Source organism: Pelobates fuscus, chromosome 5 (assembly GCF_036172605.1).
Source record: "Pelobates fuscus isolate aPelFus1 chromosome 5, aPelFus1.pri, whole genome shotgun sequence".
NCBI classification, from domain to species: Eukaryota; Metazoa; Chordata; class Amphibia; order Anura; family Pelobatidae; genus Pelobates; species Pelobates fuscus.
This window is the reverse complement of record NC_086321.1, coordinates 348397877-348423388: the sequence shown is the minus strand read 5'-3', so window position 1 is coordinate 348423388 and position 25512 is coordinate 348397877. Positions and strand designations below refer to the sequence as shown.

Sequence of the window (25512 nt, the reverse complement as noted above, 5' to 3'; positions counted from 1 at the left end):
GGAGAGGTGGATTCTACTGAACCTGTCAGAAAGATTGGAATAATGAAAACGAAAATGTGAACTTTGCTTTTTAATGATTAAATCAATGGTCGCTTTTGTTTGAGCATTTTTAGTGTAATATTTAGAGTGGAAACTAGATTAAAATTTAAATTAGACAGTCATATATGAGACTTGAAGGCAAGTGGATGAAAGGCGATAGGGTGCTAGTTAGAGAAGACGGTCAAAGGAATGCGGTTTTTGTATTGGAGTGATAAAATGTTTAAACTGGGGAGATAACATAGGTTTTAGAGGACAGGTGGTTGGAGAATATGACTGGAAATGTACAGAAACCTCTTCAGTAACTGGGGAGACTGAATTCGGTGGGGGGAGATACAGCGTTAAAGGGACACTATAGTCACCCAGACCACTTCAGCTCAATGAAGTGGTCCGGCTGCCAGGTCCCTCAGGTTTTAACCCTTCACATGTAAACATAACAGTTTCAGAGAAACTGCTATGTTTACATTTGGGATTAATCCAGCCTCTAGTGGCTGTCTTCTGGACAGCCACTAGAGGTGCATCTGCGACGCTGGAGGCGAATTTCGCCTCCATCGCGCAGAGCGTCAATAGGAAATCATTGAGAAATGCTTTCCTATGGACACTTTGAATGCGCGTGCGACACTTGCCGTGCATGCACATTCGGCTCCAGTGACGTCGGACGGGGAGGAGAGGTCACCAGCGCAGAGGGAGCCCGGCGCTGGATTAAGGTAAGTGGCTGAAGAGGTTTTAACCCCTTCAGCGCCATGGGAGGGGGACCCTGAGGGTGAGGGCACCCTCAGGGCACTATAGTGTCAGGAAAACCGCTTTGTTTTCCTGACACTATAGTGATCCTTTAAAGCTGGGGAGAAAAATAAGTATTTAGTTTTTTTTTTTTTTTTTTATCAAAATGAAAATGACTTTGCATTCTTACTTGAGATAATTTTTAAGGCCAAACTACAGATATTTTGGAGTTAGGTACTGGATTTCTGAAATTGCACTAACATGAATATACCTAATTGTTCTCAGAGTAGAAACTGAAAAAGAGATTTCTATTACCCCAAATATTTAAAATGACTAAAGAGGGATATTTTTTTTATTTTAGGTTCGTTGGAGGTGTGATTAAACACAGAGACATCCGTGGTGATTTTAGCATAGGCGCTTCTAGTGGAGGACTTTGGGGGCTTGGGCCCCTGTGTGGGTCTCTTTACCTTCGGATCTCTATAGTTAGTGGAGGGGACAAGGGTTCTCTGCGCCTAGTCCACTTCATAGAGATGAAGTGGTCTGGGTGCCTATAGTATCTCATTAATCTTTCAACGCATCTTTAATTTCCTCCAATATAGGATTTAATCAGTACTTCCTACACGGAATCTTGGCAGTATTTGTACTGAAGAATAAGTGTATAAGGGTATAATTTTCTTCATATGAGTCTGGAATGCCTTTAGGTTTTTCTGAGGTGAAATGTTAATAGGAAATTATGCATTTTTTTTTTTTTTTAAAAGCAGATCCCGCTAGCAGCGATAAAGTTATGGCTGCCCTAATTTTCTAGTCAGCAGAGATGCTGACTGTTGTGCTACATTGCAGGAGGTTCGGAAAACATCCCACTGATAATGTAAAGCACAAGAACAGCTGTGGTCACATTAGAATCACAGACATTGCACATTTTAGGATTTAATACACCGTGAGCTGTATAAATAAAACTGAATTCCAGAATTTAGACCTGAAATAATGAGGTCATAATTATAGCCAAATTGCAGAATGATTCAAAATACATTTTGTGCTACATACTTTTAAAAATATACCTATTTAGGAGAGACAGTCCCTAATTGGGGCCAAAATCCCTCTGTCCCTCTTTTCTATTCTAATATTCCTCTTTTCTAGGAGCTCCATATTGTTGGTGTGTCTGAGTGTATAACAGAGCTCAACAGCAATAAAACTCAAAGTAATGTGTCTTTAAACTACAATAAATGTGTTTGGAAAACAGTCTAAGTAAATAAATTACATTATTATTATTCTAAAGTACATTTCAGCTGCATAAATTGTTATTAGTAAATCACCTAAAAATTCTCAGACCAGTCCCTGTGGCGCCACTCGCACCCTAAAATTTAAAGTGCCCCTCTTTCATTTAAAATGTTGGAAGGTATGACACTGTGTATTTTAGTAGCGTCCAGTTAACCACAGTCCTATGTTTAGAAAATAAACATCCAATGGAAGTTTAATGACAGGCTCGGCTGAGAGATTGTGGACCTTTATCTCCCAGAATTCTCTACATCCTCAACGACTTAGCAAGGAAGGGGGAAGGACAAGTGAGAACAAATGCTGGGGAAAATATTCTTGCACATAATAAACATAACTAAATATTTACTTAAAGGGACACTCCAGGCACCCAGACCACTTCTGCCCGTTGGAGTGGTCTAGGTGCAACTCCCACTATTCTTAACCCTGCAACTGTAATTATTGTAGTTTTTAATAAACTGCAATAATTACCTTGCAGGGTTAACTCCACCTCTAGTGGCTGTCTACTAGGTTCTTTTTTAGGTTCTTTTACTAGGTTCTTTTCCCATAAACATACATTATTTTCTCTAGGGTATTACGAAAGATCCAGAATATAGAAAAAAATAGAAAATAAACAGCGTAGAATGATGAAAAAGGGAAAAGAATGTGTCAACAGATGGGAAACTCGTGACAAAGACAAATGGGAGGGAGGAAAAATACATCTTGTATTTAATGAACACTCAAGGGGTTGTGTTATTATCCGCATATGCCATACGAGAGGCTCACAGCCAGCTAGTAACCTAACTCTTGGTTGCCGTACAAAGGGCTTGGTGAAGGAAGCGTGAATGAAATTATTCATGGCAGACAGACACAGTCGCTCCGGACCTTATGGTGCATTGTGAGAATGGTTAGAGGGAAACAGGAGCGCTTGTAATACATGAATAAGACTGAAACACTATACTTGAACTCGCAGTGTACCCTGTACTGAAACACAGCCAGTAAATACTGTAGATGCACTAACACACACACACAGACAGACATGAACAGGCCACGGACGATGCACAAAACAAACAGTCTCATTATTTTGTGTCTATCCTAAATACAGGGCTGTAAACCACCTTTAGCTCTTCAGAGTCAGTAATATTTTACAAAGCTTTTACAATTGTTTTTTTGTGCCCATAGGTTACCTTCTGTCCACCCCGCTTTTTCATCTTCCTTTAGTTTTAAATGTACAAGATTACTCAAGTTGTTTCCTTTGCTAGGACTCCTCTGCTCCTCTCTGTTTTGCCTTCGAAGACTTTAGCATGTCTGTTGATATCTCCCATGAACTGCTCCAATCTGATGCTTCTCATAGGCAGTGCATGCCTGGCTCCCACGGACCTAGACATGCGCTGCCAAAAGCCACGTTCCTCCAATCAAATTATGCTATGGGCAGCATTTGATTCCAGGACTGAGTTTCACTTGGTTATGCAGGAGGAACTTTCAATGCAGAAATGCAATGTTTTATATTGCAGGGTTAAAATGTCAGCACCACCGCACTGTGCGTAAATAGATTGATCTGCGTTTATGTGGTCTGCCGTACTCACATATATAAACAAATGGATCAATAAACGACACTTTTCATGGAGCATCCCAGTGAAAATTTATGAGATATCATGAGCGGGCTATTTTTTACATGTTTTTGCTTGCTGTTCAAGTGTGAAACCCAAGCGCCAGCACCACTGATGCCCAGGAATACAGCTAGTTTGAATGGACACCATCACTCATCAATCATGCAATCAAGCATGGATAAGTATTTTTGGCTAGTAATTATGAAGTAGCGGCACAAGCAGTTTTAAGTAAACTATACATCATACGCTATACAACACCCTTATTAAGGGATTAATGTACTGATACATGGGAGAAAAACAACACTGCTTTAAGGTGATACTATAAGCACCAAAACAACATTAGTTAAATAAAGCAGTGTTGGTATATATATCATGCCCCTGCAGTCCCACTGCTCAATTGTCTGCCATCTAGGAGTTAAATGCCATCTAGTCAAACCTCCCTGCATGTGGCCTACACAGCCTTCCTAAACACTTCCTGTAAAGAGAGATCTAATGTTTAAACTTCCTTTACTACACTGTTTAATTTAGAATTCCTTTTAATGTTTAATTTACAAAGTGGAAGATAAAAACTTCCAAAATAAACACACAGTACTGATTGAAAATTAAACCATTTTGTTTTCATGCAGGCCATGTGAGTCACATAAATGTGTGAATGCTGCATACATAGAAACAAAAGTGATTTACTTCTAAATGGAGAATTGAGTGTTAGCAAGATGCATACCTTAAGCACTGTAATTAAAGATTGCTTCTTTCTAAGCTATAGACAGGGCTTGGTAATTTTAGCCTTCATTTTGCATTCAGATTTTAATGTGCAGTTTAGTGAATAAGTCCACTGGTGTTTATAGCAGTTCGTCTGTACCAGGCGCAGAACAACCAGCAGGGCAGCCTATCCAACCCCACCAAGACCCCAGCTGGTGAAGGGACCCACTGACGCTCATTTCTATCCCAGGTGCCATGGCCCCTTACCGGCTTCACTGACACTACTGGAAGGCCATGCACCAAAGTAGAGGCAAGCTAGCAGGGAGTGCTCACAGAACAAGGGTTAGTGGTTCTATGTGTATGCTTTGGGGAAAAGAAAGGGGACGAGTCCACCCACATTACTGTCATGTCAGCTTGGTCTAAATGAACCCCAGACTGCCTGACAATCTACTAAGGAAAGCCAATTTAGGGTAGACCCTACCGGGAGCACTGTGTCAGTCCTAGTCCAGGGTCCTAGTGCCCTGAACATTGCATGAACAGATCTAATTATGTACTCACGCTATGATTGTTGGAGACAGTACCTGGTGTCCCCAAAAGTTTGACTCCAGAGAACTAGGGTGGGACTGTGGGTCAGAGCCTTAAAATCCGAACTGTCCCACCTAAATTGGGACTGTTGGGTGTATTTGTGTGTGTATATGTGCATGTGTGTCAGTGTGTATATCTGTGCATGTGTGTCAGTGTATCTGTTCATGTGCATGTCAGTGTTCATCTCTTAGAATGTCCCTGTGTGTGTATGTGTCTGTGTGAATCTGTGTGTAATAGTGCAACAACCTCACACACAGGTGCACCACTGCTGCAAACACTAACATTACACATAAACACAATGCTGCAAACACTGAAACTACAAAAAACACACCCTGCATAGTCAACATGAAATGGAAACAAATTGCACATTTGTATGAAGGGGTGTTGCTTTGGGAAAAGTGCTCCACATATCATATTTTTCCATTAAACGGAAACACACCCCTGTGTTCAAACACTGTACACAAAAACAGACTTGCATATAAACACCAACTCTACACACAAATACACAGATGCATTCTAACATCAGCTCTACACACAAATACACAGATGCATTCTAACATCAGCTCTACACACAAATACACAGATGCATTCTAACCTCCGCTCTATACACAAATACACACACATTTGCACACACATAATCCACACAATAAAACACTTTCACATTCAGACACAAACACTGCAAGGACGGGCAAACGGTACGTCTGTAGCTACCAAACCTGTGCGAAAGTTGTGCGAAATCCGGTATGTATTATTTATTATCATGTGGCACTGTATAAATTGCAATCTATGACTCCCAGTAAAAATCAACAGCTCCTGGTCTCAGAATCTCCTCATATAGAGGCCCAGATAGATCAATCCATCATCACTCTGATATGTACACCTCTGTGTCAGACCCAGCAGCATTCATCAAATTCTATAACTGCAGCAGGACAATCACATTCCATCATGTGACAGAGTCAGCGGTAACAGACTTTGACTTCCATATTCACAGCAGCAGGTCACTCACTAACATAAATCGTTAAGAGGCAGCTTGCCACACACCGGTACTATAAGCATTAGCAGACAGATAAAAGAGCCACTTGTGCCGATGTGAAAAGATCAAAAAAACCTGCGGTGTTCGTGAGCCCTGATTTGAAGCAGCAATTACTTAGACAGGTTTAGAAGAAGAGCCGTAAGTGCAAGACATGAAAATATACTTTCATTTACATATAAGAGATGGGTTACAAAAACACTGCATCTATATGTAAATTGGATGCATGGTCATATCTCCATACTTATTTAATACTAAAATTGGGTTAAAAAGAATACTCGAAAAAAATGCTTTAAAACCACAATATAAACAAGAATGTTTCAGATTTGTACTCACTATAAATTGCAAATAATGCATTTGTTTTGTCTGCTTTCTACAGTATAATTTAAGAAAGGATATCAAAACAAAAAAAAAGATAAAAAAATATTTTTGATCAAAAGAGAATTATAGAAGTGATGGATATATATACATATCATTCCCAAATGTCCTTTCTAAAACATCATTAAGCACTTTAGAAAAACATATTTTAGAGGGACACTATGGACACAGCTTATTGTATTTGTTCTGGTGAGTAGAATCAGTCCCTTCAGGCTTTTTGCTGTAAACACTGTAATTTCGGAGAAAATGCAGTGTTTACGTTACAGCCTAGTGATAACTCCACTGGCTACTCCTCGGATGGCTGCTAGAGGTGCTTCTTTGGTGCAGCACTGCCATTCAGTGTCTCCTCCCTCTGCATGGGGGAGTGGACGTTGGCAAGAGGGGTTAGAGGGTGGTTTTAGCACTATAGGGTCAGAAATACATAATTTGCGTTCCTGACCCTATAGTGCTCCTTTAAGCACTCTCTCCCCCACTAATGTTGTTTTGAATTTTTCAAGGTGTCGTTTCTAGAGAATTGATGGTTCTTCTTTAGGTGTTTGACATTGCAGGGTTAAAAGGACAGTGCAATTGCGCCCAGACCACTTTATCGAGATGGCATGGTCTAGGTGACTTTAGTGGTCCTTTAAGAAAATATGCAGCTGTGCTTTACAGCTGTATTCTCACTTCCTTGAGAACATGAAAGTCAAAAATGATGGAGATGTATCATTGTTTTTTTTTTCAAAAACACTGGACATAAAAAAAAAAAGAAAAAAGTCAGAAGATAGATGATTTTCTGATGAGTACAAGAGGTTGATTGAATAACGTAGCGATTTTGACAGCTTGTTGTCAAACCCATTGGCAGGGCATTGGGATCAACTGCACAGCATATCAATTCAAAGTCTTTGTCAGTAGCTGTATATTTATTTAATAACAGCAGATGACCTATATGAGTTGTGCTGATGGCTTACTGCTATATGCAAACTGCGTTTGTTTGAGTGTGTATGTGTGTGGGTGTGGGATAATAGCAGCCAATGTGTCTGCTTTGCTGTAATTAACTGGCTATGCTTGTGATAGACTGTTTGATGGAGCTTGTGTATTCTAAACAGATATTCCGGTCGGGGGCAGCCATTTGGTTTTTAGTAGCAGTGAAAAAGATCTGGGAAATACCTCTTTCTACTGGAGAAATTATCCAGTGATTTACAATTACTTGCCACAGAACTAAACGTAAATAGCAAAGATAGTCCCCAATTTTCCCATTAAAGGAATCACTTGTGTCCCATAAAACAATAGTTAATGTCATACATTAGATTGGAATATTGAGTTTCTACTTAAAGCTCTGCCCACAAAGAACTTACAGAATGGGAGCACCTGAAAGCCTTCTTCTAACCTGATTGGCTGCTTCTTCTCCAAAAACGTCAACAGCGATTCAATGGAATGGCTGGAGCATGCCCATCACCTAGCTATGGGTACCACCCAACAAATGATGGGATTACTAATACTTCATTTCCATCATACCACTTTAACTGGTAACAGGCACATTTAGGTGCCTGGTAACCTGTTTTTCAAATTCACTGCATGGATGCTAAAAATCTGTCACAAGTTTACATCCAAGATTTCTATTAGCCAAAGATGGGCACTATGGGGAGAGGCTGAGGGTATATGTTATAAGTGGGATATTACTTGGTTACTTAGATGGTGTGTGTGTGCATGTAACATTATAAATGGTCTATGAGAATCAAAACTTTCACTTGATATACAGATTTGGGTGGGCTTACATCTGCTGATAATGAATAAGATAGGTGTCAGGATTAGCACGTAACCTAAATGTGCAGACTATAACATAATAAATAGGCAAGCCATATACTGGTCCTTAAAGTGGCCGTACTAACAGTAGCAGAGCCAGAAAGAATACAGAGGTCAAGGACAGGAGAGATATGGATAAACGATATAACAAAACAAGGTAAAAGGATACCAGTGATCATGAGAATCAAGTAAACGGACAAAACTCAGAAACCAGGGACAGGAAATACAAGAAATACGCTTGTGGACTACTAGAACCACAACAGGGCAACAAGGAGTGAGAGAGATAAGTATTTATAGAGATAACTTAACTTCTATTGGTCCATGTCATAAGGGAATTCCTTATGATTCATGGACGGTAGAATACCTTATTTACATTTACAAATTCGCCCAAATTCAGCGTCACAGAAAACCCAAAATATTAATTATTTATCTTTTCCCTGGTTAAAATTTACCATTTTCTATGGACCCAACATTCCCTGTGAATAGGTACAGGGTCATTAACATAAATCCAGACATTTGGACTTAAAAGAAAATGTTACACTAATTTGAATGTTATTGAACATCGACACACAAACCCATAGATCCATGTAACCTTGTCCTTCAAACATATTCAGTGTTCAGGACCCGGAAAGTCTTAAAACCCCCTAAATGGCAGGTTAACCTTCGAGCAAGAAGCACGTATTGTGATCAATGTGATGTGTTTCACGATAAGCTGTCCGTGAACACATCTGTCACTTGTAAGCCGAATGCCCGTTGGTGAGAGAAATATTACACCATGAAGCTTGTGAAGGAAGGTTCTCCTTCGTGATTCTTTCACAGTAGGGTCTTCTATAAATGACTCTGGCTCTCCATATAAATCTTCTGTTGCCTGTAAATATGTCAGGACTTGGACTGACAATTTCTATATCAATGATGGAACACTAACGGAACGCTTTATGAAAAAAATTGCTTTGTTCCAGCTCTGGATAGTATTCTGAAATTACGAAGGTTAATTACACATAATGAGTCATTATTGTGTAGCAGTTTTAAAGGTAATATATATTAAACGAGAATTCCACTCCTCATCTCTCTCATATTTAAAGAACCCCTGTCAATTCTACTATAAATTTCATTTCTTTATAAAACTAAAAACACACAAAGAGACAACAACATACTAGCATGCGTGAACACATTTTTGAGAAGGAAGAGGTTAAAATGACAGCGTTCCCAGGATTTAAATAGTTCTTCTCAAAAACAGCAGCCAAAACCTTTTTCACAGACTTCCATGCAGTGCGGAATGATGGCCACTTGCAGGGTTCAATTCTTGATCCCAGCAGGCACACCATAGAGCGCGATTTATACCTAGAGGCACGTGAGCCCAATGCAAGATTTATATCTGCACCAGTCCTACGTCTGTACGTGCCACGTCAGGTCAGGCATTGGACATTGTTATTGGAATGCATTCTTTCATGTATGTTTACATTTTCATATGTACTCTCATTTTTAATGGTATGGGAAGGAACCACCTCATTTTTCACAGAAAGAAGGGGATGATTACTTGGTGGTAGAAGGTAGAAACTAGGAATATTATTATTATTATTTTATTATTTATATAGCGCCAGCAAATACGTGAGTCAGAAATAAGTGAAAAGAAATTAAATATTCAAAGAAAAATGTATGTGGGGAAGCTAAGGAAGAAAAGGGCAAACTCAACGAAGAAAGGGCACTGTAAGGGGAATATAGGCGGTCTATTATAGATGTTCTTCCTGGCTTATATCTTAATTTGAACAACGTTATACATTCAGCCCAGGCACTTCAAGTTTGAGATAACGATCATGTTTAATGCATTGTATTAAAAATCGTATCAAATATAAGCAGGAAATCAATCAAAAAACATTTCTGACAATAGTTAGATAAATCCTATGATATCATTATATCCAGGTATAACAATAGTCATAAAAGGGTTATATATATAAAAAAGAAATACTTAACTTTGTACTTTTTATCTTTGGCAGCATTTTTACTTAGGGTTCAATTTTTACTTAGGGTTCAAGGTCTGAATTGAGCGCTATACCATGTGTGTATGCAGCTAACTGACCCCTTTACTTACCTTTATTTAATTCCATAAAGGAAGCTCACCTGTGAAAACACATCGTACATTGCCATGTAAGACGATACTTGGCATTGTTTATATTAGCTTATTGAGCAGCTTAACCCCTTAAGGACACATGACATGTGTAGCATGTCATGATTCCCTTTTATTCCAGAAGTTTGGTCCTTAAGGGGTTAAGAGAATACTCCAAACACCACAACCACTACAGCACCACTCCTTGCCACCACTATAGCCGTAGTGAGAGCTGGAAGCGTCCTGTCTGAGCTAAGCACGGCAGAGATTCGTCAGATGATACTCAGCCATTCTGGAATTCCAGGCTGCTGAAAGTGGTGTCCGTTCTAAAACAGTTTGATAACTTGCAGTTAGATGCACCAAGACACTCCTGGCACTATAACAACTATAACACGCTGTATTGGTTATGGTTCTTCGAGTGTTCCTTTAATTCATGTTTGAAATTAGCCTCTATATAGAGGGATATCCCCTCAACATCCCCGATACTTTTCTCCTAATTAACCCCATTACCGTTTCCCCAATTCATGAATCAATGTCACATTTACTTTGCTCATTATACAGTTCATATACCTAAAACCATCACTGTCATTTCACCTAAAGCCAACTGAAATGTAATTTCTCTAATTCTCATTCCAAAGCTATTTCCCCATTTCTTATATCCATGTCAATTTTTTCCTAACGCCCATTCCAATACAATTTCCTAGAAAAAACAAACAAACAAACAAACAAAAAACTATTGGAGATTGCAACTGTCTCTACTATTTTTTTCTTTTTCTTTTCGTTTAATATTTAGATTTTTTTATTACAATGGATCTATTACCCCTGTAGTTACTACTCATTAACATGAAGTCCTGGACTTACCCAGATCCCTACTCTACAGTGGACTCAGACCCTTGCATGTATGTTGATATATATGTTTGCTGACATTTTCACTAGCATAATGTATAGAGCAAACAGGTGGACCTACCATAGGCTAACCTAGGCCCTGAGGAGGAAGGCATAGCCAGCTGGATCAAGGAGCATGTGTGAGTGTGGGGGTGTGTAGGAAAAAGAGTGAGAGGGTGGGGCTGGTTAGCAGGAAGTGATTGGCAGGGTAGGGGGTATAAATAGGCATTTACATACTCCCCTCCCCCGCCATTTTATAATCGGCTAGGAATTGTTCCCCTTCCTTCCTTTAGTCATGTTGTTTATTTATTTGTTTATGATTGACAGTTTTTTTCTCACTTGCCTTTCGTCACAGCAGGTGGGTGGTTGTCCTTGCCAATCATGGGTTGGACTGGGGGAGTCCAATGGGTGGGAAGGAAAGTGGGGCCGATCCCTCCCCTAGCCTCGGTGAAGTTAAGGTATGGTTTATTACGGACTTGCCCACTGAGCCAAAGGTCGGCTAGTGGTTAGCATGGTGTTGGTGGAAGGCCAGGTTTTGTGATCAGTGTTGGTTTGGACGAGGGGGGAGGGCAAGTGCCCAGGTGAGTTCCGAGGTTACTGATAATTAATTGGCAAGGACGGGTATGTTTATGGAACATTGTTAAGTTATGTTGTTTGATGTTCAAATTATTAAAGAATATATATTTGATACAAAGTATTGCTAATATCGTTTGGTGAAATATTTAATAAAAAGTTGTGACCTATTTTCACTAACCATGTCTCATGTTGCATTATTGGGATGTAAAAGGGGGATTGTAAAAGGGACACTACACACAACTACCCACTACGTTCACACATGCCATTCAAATGTTTTGAGGATGAGCAAATTTAAATTCCGGATTTAAGGTAAATATTCTTTAGACAACATATGGCATTAGGTTCAAGAGAAGGAATGATAACTGCCTCGACCTACATTTAGGAAGTCACAGTGACTCAATTTATTTAACACCCTTCCAATCCCTTCTTTATATGTATATCGGATATTTGTTGCCTTCTATCCTAAAAACAGCAAGTCACACATTTATCAACTTCCAATTTCTCTAACGGAACAAGCTTACCGTAGGTTTAACATTTAACAATTTTTGCTGGATGCACTTGATGTCTGATAGTAACAAACAGCTAATACATGATGTGCAAGAACACACACTGATCAGTATCAACTAATAAGCACTAAGGAGCAGCTGTCTTCCCAGTTTCCCACTCCATCCAAATGTTGGGTTTAAATATCTTGAGCAAAGGCCTGTGTCTTCCTATTGCTTGTTGCTCCAAATCCCGTAAGCATTCATGATAAAACGTTTATTGAGTGTAAGTTCCCCAGAGATCTATGAAAAGCTACCAGATGATTTTCTTTTATCCTTTAACTTGTGTGTGACAGTTATGGGGGTACTAACACCTAGGGTTCTCATCTTAGAATCATACAAGGATTTTTTTCTCATTGATGTTCCAGGATTCCTAAAGGGACACTGTGAGAACCATAACCACTACAACACTCCCCATTGTAAGTAGTAAAACTATTTTAAAATGTTTTGCCATTTTATCTGAGGTTCGTCAGGTATCGCCCCCACCTCCTCAGTGCAGTCAGGAGAACTGAAAGGAGGAACTGATTAGGAGTTTCCATTAGGTCTTTTGAGCTAATATTGCAGTGATCATCCTCAGCCAATGAACTAAGCCCAGCACTGCCAGGCTTAGCTCAGACAGAGAGACTTCCGGCTCTCCGAATGCTGTAGTGAAGGCTTGGAACCCAAAGCAAAAAGTCAAACTGGTTAAAAGTGGTTTGACTGCTTACACTGGGGGTAGCTGTAACCTATACAGCATGCTGTAGTGATTATGGTTCTTGTAGCATTTCTTGTAGAATTACTCTGCATCTGTGAAAAAAACTGTTCTTGAATGATAAGACATTCAGCACTGTATTGAAATCCAAGACAGACTTTTACTTATGCAAATGCATTTTCTACTATAAGATGTATGTCTGGACATGTCTGTTTTTTGAGTTTTTTTTGACAGTTTTACGCTATTTGGTATGTGTAATGCTTGTTATTGTTAGCTAATAACGGTGGCATTCACTGAATATATCTGTATATGATATAGGGCACGTGTGATTCTCCCATCCCCCCTCCCCTTCCTGTGGCAAGAATTATTATTATTTTTTTTTACTATTAGATTAACCTCTTACTTTGCTTGTTTTGAGTGTGCTATCTGTTTTAGGTGATTCTTTAGAAACAGTGCTGATTCCATCTAATTATTTACATTGCTGTCACATATGCAGATCGATTTTGTTTGTTTTTACTTGAAGCAGTAATTTAAAGGATTTTTTTAAATGTTATTTTAATGGATGTCAATTTCCAAGGACATAAGAACATTATTTGTGCCAATTGTCCATTATTGATTCCTTTATCTGTAAGTTTATTTTATTACATACTATAGGAAAGACTCCTGCATATACCCATATTTTTTAAGTGTAGTTCCATGAGGGGAGTAGATGCATGGGGAGTAGAGAAAAAAAACCTACTGCCAGTACAGACTAAAATCTTGTCAGACAAATGATTTGAGTGTATTGTGTGCTTCTATCCTACCTCACTATGCTGCTTTAAAGGGACACTATAGTCACCAAAACAACTTTTGGCTTAAAGAAGCAGTTTTGGTGTATAGATCATGCCTCTGAAGTTTCACTGCTCAATTCACTGCCATTTAGGAGTTAAATCAATTTTGCTTTAGTCCATGCAGCCCTAGCGACAACCCTGACTGACACAGCCTGCATTAAACAAAATGATTTCGTTTTCAATCAGATGTAACTTACTTTAAATGGTTTTATCTCCTGCTCGGTAAATTGAACTCTAATTAGATACAGGAGGCTCATGTAGGGTCTAGCAAGCTATTAAACAGAGCAGGAGATAGGAAATTCTAAAGTAAACAGAATTTGCAATAAAGAGAGTGTAAATGTTAGATGACTCTTTACAGGAAGTGTTTAGGAAGGCTATGTAAGTCACATGCAGAGAGGTGTGGCTGGGACTGCATAAACAAAGTGGTTTAATTTCTAAATAGCAGAGACTTGAGTAACATGATCTGTATACCAAAATGGCTTAATTAAGCTAAAGTTGTTTTGGTGACTATAGTGTCTCTTTAACTCATGCTGAACAAGTACATGGCTCTTGGCCACCAAAGTGGATATTTTCCGTGTTAAACAGTAATCTAGGTTTAGCAAAATCCATCAAGTTCAACCTTTCACGTGTGGTTTTATTATGTTAATCCAAAAAAAAAGGTGAAAAATGTAAAATCCTTCTTGACAATGTGATGATAATCTGATTTCTCCTTGGATGAACAAGCTTCTGACACATATTAAATGACACTTTAAGCACCATAACCACAACAGATAGAGTGGAGATGTCCAGAAGCATGTCTGATGTCCCTGGGTGTCCACATCGACGGAAAGCTGGCTTGAAAGCCTAGCGGGGGTGGAGAGGAGGCCGATCCTTCGACCGGGGGGGTGAAGGATGTGATCCTGGTCTACCCCTGGAGGCTCCCGTCCCTGGCTGAAGGTGTGCGGCACTAACGCAACACGATTCACAAAGTACGACGCCGCGCTCAAGATGGCGGAGCCGCGCGCCACTCCGACCTCTGCAGAAGAGAATCAGCAGCCCTGCAAAGTCTACATAGATTAACCAAGTCCTTAGGGGCAGCTGCAGACACCCAGCTGAGACCCATGGAGCGGATAATCAAGTCTGCAACAGTACCTGAGGGTCCACAAGACAAGGCTGTGTGGAAGGTGGGAAACCATCCCTTGAAAGGGCCATGCTGTTTTCAGCTGCGAACCCGGGGATGCTCCCTCTCTATCAATGCATCTCAAAACTGTATCTGGAGTTCCATCCTGTCTATCCCTATCTGCATGCAGGACATTTAGTTATTACCTAAATAGTGTGCCTCCTGAGGGTTTCACTCTTTGATGAAAATATTCTAGTTGTTTAGCAGTGATCTCTATCTCTCTTTTCTCATTCAACAACTCCTTTCAGTGCATATGCTCTACTCACTAAGCTGTCTTATGTTTGCACCTAGCGATTACTCCTTTTTTAATCTAGAAAATTAGATGTTTCCTTTACATGCCTTGTGTATTAGATATGATTTTACTGTTGACTTTAAAAGGTATGACATGTTATCCTTGTCCTTGCACAGCACAACAAAAATAAAGAATTTAAAAAACAAACAAACAAAAAAAACTGGTCCCAAGCCTAAAATGCACATTGAAGGTGGGGGTGGGGAAAGGAGTGTGTGATGGGGGAAGAGTTACCATTTTATAATGATATGATTTATAAAGAGACAAAATTATATTTTCTTCTTTCATACATGATAGTACTTTGCTGGCTTTTGCAGCAGCAGACAGACATATCAAACAAATCCTTCTTGTATCGCATTTTCCCCAAATCAGAGCAATCTAAGATATAAGTTGCTTGTGGATTCTAACTACTTAGCATTCATTTATTAGATCTTAAATGACCCTTTCCCATACAGTCTATTTATTTATCTAAATCTCTCTGTAATGTCCTCTTCAGACTTTGTACCTTGCCTACTTCTGTCAACCAATTAAGCCATTAAGTTATTTGAAGGATCTATCCTTTGGAACCACTTTGATTCCTACAAATGACTTTGCTTTAATAATTATAACTTTAAATAATTTTCCAGCCACATTTGCTAAGGTTTCAGATATGTCATTTACAGGTTGAGATTTTGAACCCTTTTTAAGTATCTGCTTTTTTAAAATCATGTTGTGATTACTATAAAAATGAGCAGTTTGGCTATTTCCACACAAGGCTCCCTAAGTACCAATGAGTGAATACCATCTGGCCCTTTGCGATATGTAAATATATATATGTATTACATTGTTTGTGTTTTCCTTTATATTAATTTGTGGGTGTTAACATCTAGCATAGGATCAGTATCATCAACATAAAGTTATATTTAAATGTAAAAGTTTTTTTGTTCAGAGCACTGGGCAGTAGGAACTTTATCTGATAGGATGCCATTCCAAACAATGGAATAACAAGCTTCATGTTAGGCACATATTAATGGGAACTGTGATGACACAGAACCAGAACCAGGTGGGAACATATGGTAAAACTATTTATGCTAATTACTCTTGTTGTTTTTGAAAATTGGAAGGAAACAAATTGTCTCCTCTGTGATCATGTTCCGTTATCTCCATATAATACAATTGGTAGCCAGCTGGCCAGCATCTGCATCTTTTTGAAACATATTACCAGTATTTACAAGCTCAAACAATTCACGGGTTGGCACCAGAAAAATGTATTGCCATCTCCATGCCATAGTTATCAAATGGCGTTTATTTTAGACTTTTTTGAGTTGCAGCAGTAGATAACAATTTCTAAATATTCAAACAGTTCTAAACTTTTCAGTGTCCCTGACAGGTGCAGTTTTAGGCGCAGAGCCTGAGGGCCACATCTACTTTTGGTAATAGGGTACATTTATTTCTGAGCTGACCTAATATTTGTAATATTTGTGCCAGCAGCTTTTAAAGAAGACATATGAAATTAGAAGCATGTATTGCTCTACATCTCTTCTCTTGCTGTCTCGTAATCAATGTTCCTTTTGTAACATGGAGCGTTGCTGTCCAGAATATGTTAATTAATAAGTATATGTGGGTATCTCTTTGGTGATCTTGAATGTGTCAGCAAATATATCAATATTGTGTGTCTTATATGTATTACTATATTCACTACAGTGTATGTGTGGTTAGTCTGTCTCATTTTTTACATGGTTTATATAAAAATTATTGTGGGCCAATTATGGTGGACCTATTGCACTGGCTAAAGTTCGTACACTCAGAGGTCTCCAAGGTAGCACTCAGTGTCTGTCTACAGGGTAGCCATCATTCACAAAGTCCCAATTAAACTTATTAAGATAAGGTCCAAAGTCTAAATGTCTATATCATCACTAGTTAACCCATAACTAGTATCAGTTAAAAAAAAAAAAAACACTCTACTCGTCAAAATCAGACAGAGAACTTCTCACGGAATAGAAGGTTAGAGACCGTGAATTGGGCAGCTAGTTGATAGGGTGCTAATTTGGTATGATTGTGTTAGGAGGAGGTCTACTTTTATGGACGAGATAGGGCAAAACGGACTTAGAGGCAAACTGAAAATTGTTTTGTGGGGAGAATAACAGTTTTGAATTGTGGTAGAAGTAGTCTATAATGCAGGATGGATGAATCAGATATTGAATTCTAAAAAAGAACTGCTAAAATAATAGTAGCTGCCCCTAAAGTTAGAAAAGCCGTAAAAAGGATAAAATATATAAAACCATTGAATATAAACAAGCTACTTTAAAGCTAAATTTCTGTGGAAGATTTGGTAACAATGTTCCACACAAAACAGTTTAATGTTAAGGTATTGAATGACTTCTATTATTTAGCAGCTGTGTTATACTGTTCTTAATACATAGCCAGTGATTTGTTATTTATGTTGGGTGTTATGTACTGTTTTTTGTTGTTGTAATAAGCAGGATGATTGCCACTGAATTATGTTATCGGTGGGTTGTACACGATGTACATTGTATTTATGCAGACTGCGAGTGATATACTGCAGTAAGCAGAGTGTCTGTGATATATTGTTACTAGTATCCGGAGTTTGTGTGATTTACTGTTTTTACATTTGACTGATTTACATTTTCTGTGAATTACTTTCAGTAGACAGTGTGTAAACAGCACACTTATTAGGATTTCAGCAAGGCTGTACGTTCGATGCACTGCTAGTTACATAAAGTGTATTCTTGAAGCTTCACTTTTTTAGCCCATTGTTATTATAGGCAGTGTTTGTTATAAACTGTTATTTGGATACAGATGTTACATTTTATTTGCAAAAAAACTACATAAACAGCGGGAAAAATATATTTTAAAGGCATACTGCAGGCATCCACACATGTTAAATACTACGTGTAGGTTAGTCTTACTTAGTATGCTAATTAGGTATTTTCATTAATTTATTTAGTTCACTTTTTTTACAAAAAAAATTCTCTTTTGTTTTTGCCTCCATTCTGCATAATTTCCCTTTTTTTGGACACTATAATAATTTTTTTCAAATTTAGTGTCATCATGTATAGCTATGTTATCCTCAGAGGCTCAATGGGAGTTTCAGTTAAGCTGTTAAATTTCCCATAATACCCGTCTGTATGCATAAACCAGTGGTGTGCAGGGGTTTTTGTGCTATCCCATCAGCAGTCCCATTGAAACGTATAGAGGCATAAGGACTGACTTAGTATGAACTTAACATAAATGCTTCAAATCCTGATGTTTTTCAGCAAATATGTATTTCTTTTTTGCCTATTTTTTTAATGGGCTATATGCATAACCCATTAAAAGGGATAGTCTGCTCCTGCCTACAGTGTCCCTTTAAGCTAAAACCCATAATTTATTTAAATATAGATTAAATCCGCAATTGCATTGATATTATGATAGTACATTCAAAGAACCCTTTTTCTGATTGTATCAGGGCTTTGTATGCCTTGTGCTATGGGAACAGACAATATTTGACACTACCATGTGTTCTGTGACAGAATATCTTCCTCTGTTTGTAAGGGCACACACAGGTACTGAGCTCAATATTAGTACAGGCAGACTAAGAGAATGAAATACAGTTAATATCAAGCTTGATCAGTCAGACTGTGTGCGTTATATGCTGTCATTAATAGCTTGTTAGTGTACATGAAATATTGATGCTTTTTAAATGTGTATTGGACCAGAACCACACACATTTACTACGTGCCTATACGGCTGATATATTGAATGTGTGTACAAATGACCTAATATCAATCTGTTCAAATTACCTAATCTGCAGTTACCTAATCATGACACACTAAGGGAGCCACACTTGTATCAAACATTAAGTCCCTAAGGAATCAGCTTACTCAGGAATTACAAAATCCAAATAACAAAATCTATGTACCTACCACCATAAATATTACTTCAAATTGTTATAGATCAGCAGCAAGTTTAACAGGAACGTATGATTTAAAAGGATTACATCCAAGTTGATGTATGAGAAATATTACACGCAGTTTAACATAATATACACACACATATATATATACATCTTGATACCTAAGTGTGTGTGTGTGTGTGTGTGTATATATATATATATATATATATATATATATATATATATACATACACACCAGGCACATAGCTTTTCAAAACAGATAACACACACATTTGGATAAATTGTAACCACTACAATATACCAAAGGTGTTATACTGTCTTTCTGGTTGTCCATTTGGTCCACTGTAATGAAGTGTCGGTGTAAGGCATGATCAAGGATTTACGACAGAAGAAAACCCTTTGTTGTAAACAGATAATTTTATGCAATAAGCCCTTTACTTTGTCTTGGCATTTTCAGGTTGCTGCATTTGATACATTATCATATACTGCTGGACCTTGCTACTTTACCTCGTAATAAAATAAGCCCAATCCCAACGCTCTACAGTCCTAGGTTGCAGCTGACTTAACTCACAGGCGCACTGCTCCACCACTATGTTTTCATTCAACCATTAACACTGTTTGCTATTCTGGCACCCTGTCCTCATACAAAAGCAGACACATACCCACACACAGAAACACTTGCTGTTACTATACTCACTGTGGCTGCGTCTTCTCCTGTCTGCTCCTCTGCCTTCTTATCATCATGCCCAAGCCCAGTCCCTTCTGTTTGTATGTCCGTACGTACCCCAGTGTTTTGGCTGTGTGTCCCAGTGTGTCCGTTCAGTGTCCCTCCTCCTAGTCACTCTGCTCTGTTCCCTTAATGCTCACACACAACGTTGAGCTGCAGCACGCGTCTCAGTCACTGAATCCCTCTTTAGCCCTCCCTCTCCTCATTCCCATTCTCTCCCTTTATTCTCGTCTACTCCCCCCTTCTCTGTTTTCCCTTTTTTTACCTATTGTTCTGTGTATTATACTGTCTCACGCACATTGTATTTTTTTTTCCACTTAATTTCCTGTACTCTACCTCACCTTCACTTTTTTTGTGTTTAATTTTCTATATTTTTCATATCAAATTAATCTTCACATTGCTTCATTCACATCTATAAGCATTCCCTCTCATATCACTCTCTGACTTTTATAATAGTTTTATTAATGGCCTGCTTCTGTTCCTGTTCTCATCCTTCATAAACTTTTCTAACCAGATTATTCCCTTTCTCTTACTCTCTGAATTGTTCAAGCACTGGAGTATAATAAACGAGATACTGGCATAAAATTCGGAATAATAATCTTATAATAACCAGAATAATAATCTCACTTAATAATTTGAACATTAACTGCCAAAAACCAAACTAATGAATATGATAATAGAAATGGTTAAAAGAACATTTTGTTTGTAAAACATGCTAAAATATTTTTTTTATATTTGCCCAAGTATGACATTTATTAACTCACTCACTGTTTGATTAATAGAATTATAATAATTTGATAAACTTTTAAAATGTTTTACAAATATTAAAATATCAAAAAAGATATCACATATAAAAAAAATTGTAGCAATACATAAAAAATCCAAATATTAAAATATTTTTAAAAATATTCGTTCATTTTAAACATTTATCAAAAAATAATAAATCATTTGAAAAGTTTTTACAAAAATATTAAAACAAGGCATATGTGTTTATTTTATGTTGTTTATTAGTTGATTCATCATTATCAGCACCAATAACATTTCAGCACCAAGGACAGTTCAACAACACATGTTTTAGAGCAGTGTTTATCAACCTTTTATGAAGTACCCCTGCAGGTCTAAAAAAAAAAAAAAGTACCCTTGCCTCAAGAGAGTCATTTCTATTGATTTAAATTCCAAATGAAATGTGTAGACAATGACGTTTAAGTTAATCCCATATCGGAGAACAAGCCTGATAAAGTAGTAAAGAATATTTTTAAAATAAATACGGCATAATGTATAAATAATATATTTTGGATGTAAGGAGTGTATGAACAATTAATCTAAAGTATAAAAGTCACAAAATGATAACATAATTTACACATAATAGTTACAAACAGAGGACACTGAAACACACACATATTTACACCCAGAGGACACTGACACACACAATTACACACAAAGAAAACTGACACACACAGAGGACACACACATTTACACACAGATGACACTGACATACTCACACATACACACACACACAGAGAAAATGAAGGGTAACACCCTAAGTGCAGTGTACGTGATCCAGGAGCTGACTTGCAAAAATGGCTAAAACTAGAATTTATAAAAATATAAAAATATAAATGTGCAAATAGATAAATGGATAAAAAATAGTGGTGGTGGTATAATAGTGATCTAGAAATATAAAAAAGGTGGAAATGCTGGGATAAAGTGCAACAAGAATGTATGGTGTGTATACCTTTAAGAACTGCTATAGGCAGAATATATGGAATAAACACCAAATAATATACTTTAAGTGAAAAGATATAAACAAAATACGGCAGAAGAAACAGTATGTACAAATAACTGATTCCTGCAGTGCGATATAATGGTGATATCGCTGTAAAGTGCCACTAGAACAATAATTGAAATAGTAAAAAACTGGGTGAAAGTAAAAACCAGTTTATTCACAATTTAAAATAAGTATAGATACAAAATATATGTCAGGAATGGAGTCCAGAATGATTACCAGCACAGTGGATGAGAGTATTGGAAGTCAGCCTCAAGGACCGGTTCGGATGGCTGTGGATGGTGTGAGCACTTTCTCCAGGGTCTTGATACTATTTCGTAGGGTCTCTTCTCTTGGAATGGCTAGGGCTTTATTCTTAGCTTCTGTTAGTAATGTTGTAGGATAGCCTTTCTCCCTGAATCTCTGTTGTATCTCCTTCATTTGTTCCTCACAATCTTCCATTTTTGAACAATTTCGTCGAATTCTCCTAAATTGATTGTGCGGTATATTCTTAAGCCAGGTATGTTTGTGGTGACTATTAAAAGGAATAAAACATTTTTCTTCAAAGTTTTGGTGTGTAGTCTTCCTTCTTCGATGTAAATATTGAGATCTAAAAATTAAATTTGTTGTTGAGAGTGATTAAAAGTAAACCTAAGATGATACGGATTATTATTATTGAGGTAGATTTTGAACTGTTCAAGGGATTCCAGGTCCCCTTTCCAGATGAAAAAGCAGTCAGATGATTAAAATTATTTTTATCATCTTTGGATTTCCTCCTATATTTATTTTCATTTTTATCATTGAATTCCATTACTTACTCTTCATTCCAAGTTTAAATACAAGGTCTTCTTGCTTTATATCTTTATCTAAGCTTAATTAACATCGATCAATTAATTATTGCATACACTTTATTTTTCAAATGAATCATAGAAGAATAATCATGCCATTTTGATTTAATGTTCGCTTTATTAAATTGTTGTTATGTTTAATTGAAAGATATTTCTGTATTGCCACCACTGATGTCACTTTGTTCATAAAAGATGTATCATATCGTTTTATTGTTCAATTATCATTCAAAATGTATACTTATTATCCATCAATTGAAAGTGTATTTAAACTGTTACTTGAGCACAAAACTGTATTCTGTCTCTGAAGAAGTGGGGCTGACTCCCACGAAACGCGTCAGACTGAACAAGCAGGTTACCGATTCCATCTCTGTTCCAGCCAGTGGTGTAACAACTTGACAGCGAAGCCTTCTCAGTCCCGGACCGGGAGCTCTGCATCACTCACCTCTCAGAGCGAGGGTCTGAGACGCACGCCTTCTTTACCGGCAGCCGGCAGCTGGAAAGAGGTAAGTGCTCACACCATCCACAGCCATCCGGACCGGTCCTTGAGGCTGACTTCCAATACTCTCATCCACTGTGCTGGTAATCATTCTGGACTCCGTTCCTGACATGTATTTTTTATCTATACTTATTTCAAATTGTGAATAAACTGTTTTTTACTTTCACCCAGTTTTTTACTATTTCAATTATTGTTCTAGTGGCACTTTACAGCGATATCACCATTATATTGCACTGCAGGAATCAGTTATTTGTACATACTGTTTCTTCTGCCGTATTTTGTTTATATCTTTTCACTTAAAGTATATTATTTGGTGTTTATTCCATATATTCTGCCTATAGCAGTTCTTAAAGGTATACACACTATACATTCTTGTTGCACTTTATCCCAGCATTTCCACCGTTTTTATATTTCTAGATCACTATTATACCACCACCACTATTTTTTTATCCATTTATCTATTTGCACATTTATATTGTTATATTTTTTATAAATTCTAGTTTTAGCCATTTTTGCAAGTCAGCTCCTGGATCACGTACACTGCACTTAGGGTGTTACCCTTCATTTTATCTTTCGATAGGTTTTTAGGTGAAACCCTATTAATATCCAGTTTTGAGCGACCACCCAAGAGTCTAACTCCCCCATTCCTGCGTGTTGCATTAGGCATACCAGATCTTTTTGTACACACACAGAGAACGCTGACACACACATTTACAGCTAGTACCCTGACACACACATTTTTGTATTATTCTTATTAAATTCCACACAGCCTCCCTACCTCTGGGAGAGCTGTTGTGGATTATTTTCCTGGGGTTCAGTGGGGATCCTTTTCGTAGGGTCCAGTGTAGCTGCTATCATCTTTGTGCTCTTTCAGCACTGCTCCCTCGTGCACTGTTAGTGATGTCGGGGCTGGAGTAAAGTTATAAACTGGGTCCCAGCATCACCGCAGGGCGGGCAAGGGAGCAGTGTGCTGAAAGAGACTCTGCCTCCATTCTCACCCAGTCAGCTGCCTCTTCGGGGATGCTAAGGTGGCCACCCCACTGGTGTGCGTAGCCCCTTGGGAATGCATACCATGGGTTCAGAAACTAGAGTTTAGAGCTCATGGAAATGGAGAGAAAATGTGGTTTTCTCTATTTCTGCCCTCTGTTAAGAAGACAATTTTGATTGAGATGTTTGCCCAGCTTTGCTATGAACTCTCATCCATTTATCTAACGCAGAATTTTATCTGCCCATTTGGATGCTTTAAATCTCTGAAGCATAATAATCAGGCATATAGCTTAATGAAGCATTTGCGCTCCATACATTTTCATGCAGTCTATAAAATGTGCTTGCATAACCATTGAACCCCTTGGACATGTATACAATTTATTGTATTCCAAACTTGGCCTGTCATGTAAATCCAAAGACATATAGACAGGACTGATTTCATTTTCCTTTTATTTTAGTTTGAGCAATTTTAATTACAACCTATACCTAATATGTTGAAGGTTTTCAATATTATTTAAAGCAACACTATAGGGTCAGGAACACAAACATGTATTCCTGCCCCAATAGTGTTGAAACCACCATCTAGCCCCCCTGCCTCCTCTTGCCCCCTTAAATATAGTAAAATCTTACTTGTATCCAAGTCTGCAGCTGCTGCCTCTGACCTGTCTGTTACAGCTGACATTATCAGAAGTGATTCTGTGAGCCAATCACAATGCTTTCCCATAGGATTGGCTGAGACTGTCAAGGAGGCAGAATAGGGACAGAGCCAGCACAAGCCAAACACAGCCCTGGTCAATCAGCATCTCCTTATAGAGATGCATTGAATCGATGCATCTCTTTGAGGAAAGTTCAGCATCTGCATGTAGAAGGTGGAGACACTGAATGGTAGTACTGCACACTGTGCAGCACTGACCCAGGAAGCACCTATAGCAGCCATCTGAGGAGTGGCCAGTGGAGTTATCACCAGGCTGTAATGTAAACACTGCATTTTCTCTGAAAATCCAGTGTTTACTGCAAAAAGCCTGGAGGGAATGAGGCTAAGGTGCTGGTCCATGCCACTGTTCTCTCGCCTTGACTGCTGCAATCAGTGGTCCTACATGTTTCCAACTTGCCCCACTACAGTCTATAATGAATGCAGTGGCGAGGCTCATCTTACTGTCCGCCAGCACCTACCATGCCTCTGTCTGTCCCTGCATTGGCTTCCCATAAGATATAGGGTTCAATACAAAATTCTGTGTATAATCTCTGCATAATGCTACTCCCACCTATCTATCCTCCCTAGTACACAAATATGTCCCGTCTGGGCCCCTACGCTCTGCCGAAGACCTGCGTCTATCCTCTGTTCGTTCTCCTACCTCTGATGCTCACCTTCAAGACTTCTCTAGGGCTGCACCGTTCCTGTGGAGCTCCCTTCCCTTTTCTGTTAGATGCTCACCTAGTCTCCACTCCTTCAAAAAAATCATTAAAAACTCACTTTTTCACAAAAGCGTATCAATTAAACTTTTAATGGCTCCAAAACCCCACACTAAGTCTTCATTGAATATTATTCTACGCATCTACTTCCCTAATACTTCCCTTACCTTTTGTGTCATTTTACCCCAATCCCTTTAGCATGTAAGCTCATTGA

The 25512-nt window shown here is 38.2% G+C and overlaps 1 protein-coding gene across 2 annotated transcripts in view; it reads right to left on the bottom strand.

Moving 5' to 3' along the window:
• LINGO3 (leucine rich repeat and Ig domain containing 3) overlaps window positions 1-19947 on the bottom strand; it is a 107658-nt gene extending 87711 nt beyond the window's left edge. The window contains exon 1 of one of the 2 annotated variants that reach the window (XM_063453285.1): window positions 19760-19947. The gene's annotated coding sequence lies outside the window, so the exon portion shown is untranslated. The remainder of the gene's footprint in view (window positions 1-19759) is intronic. The other variant, XM_063453286.1, reaches the window with a different exon arrangement.
• Window positions 19948-25512: the final 5565 nt, after the last annotated feature.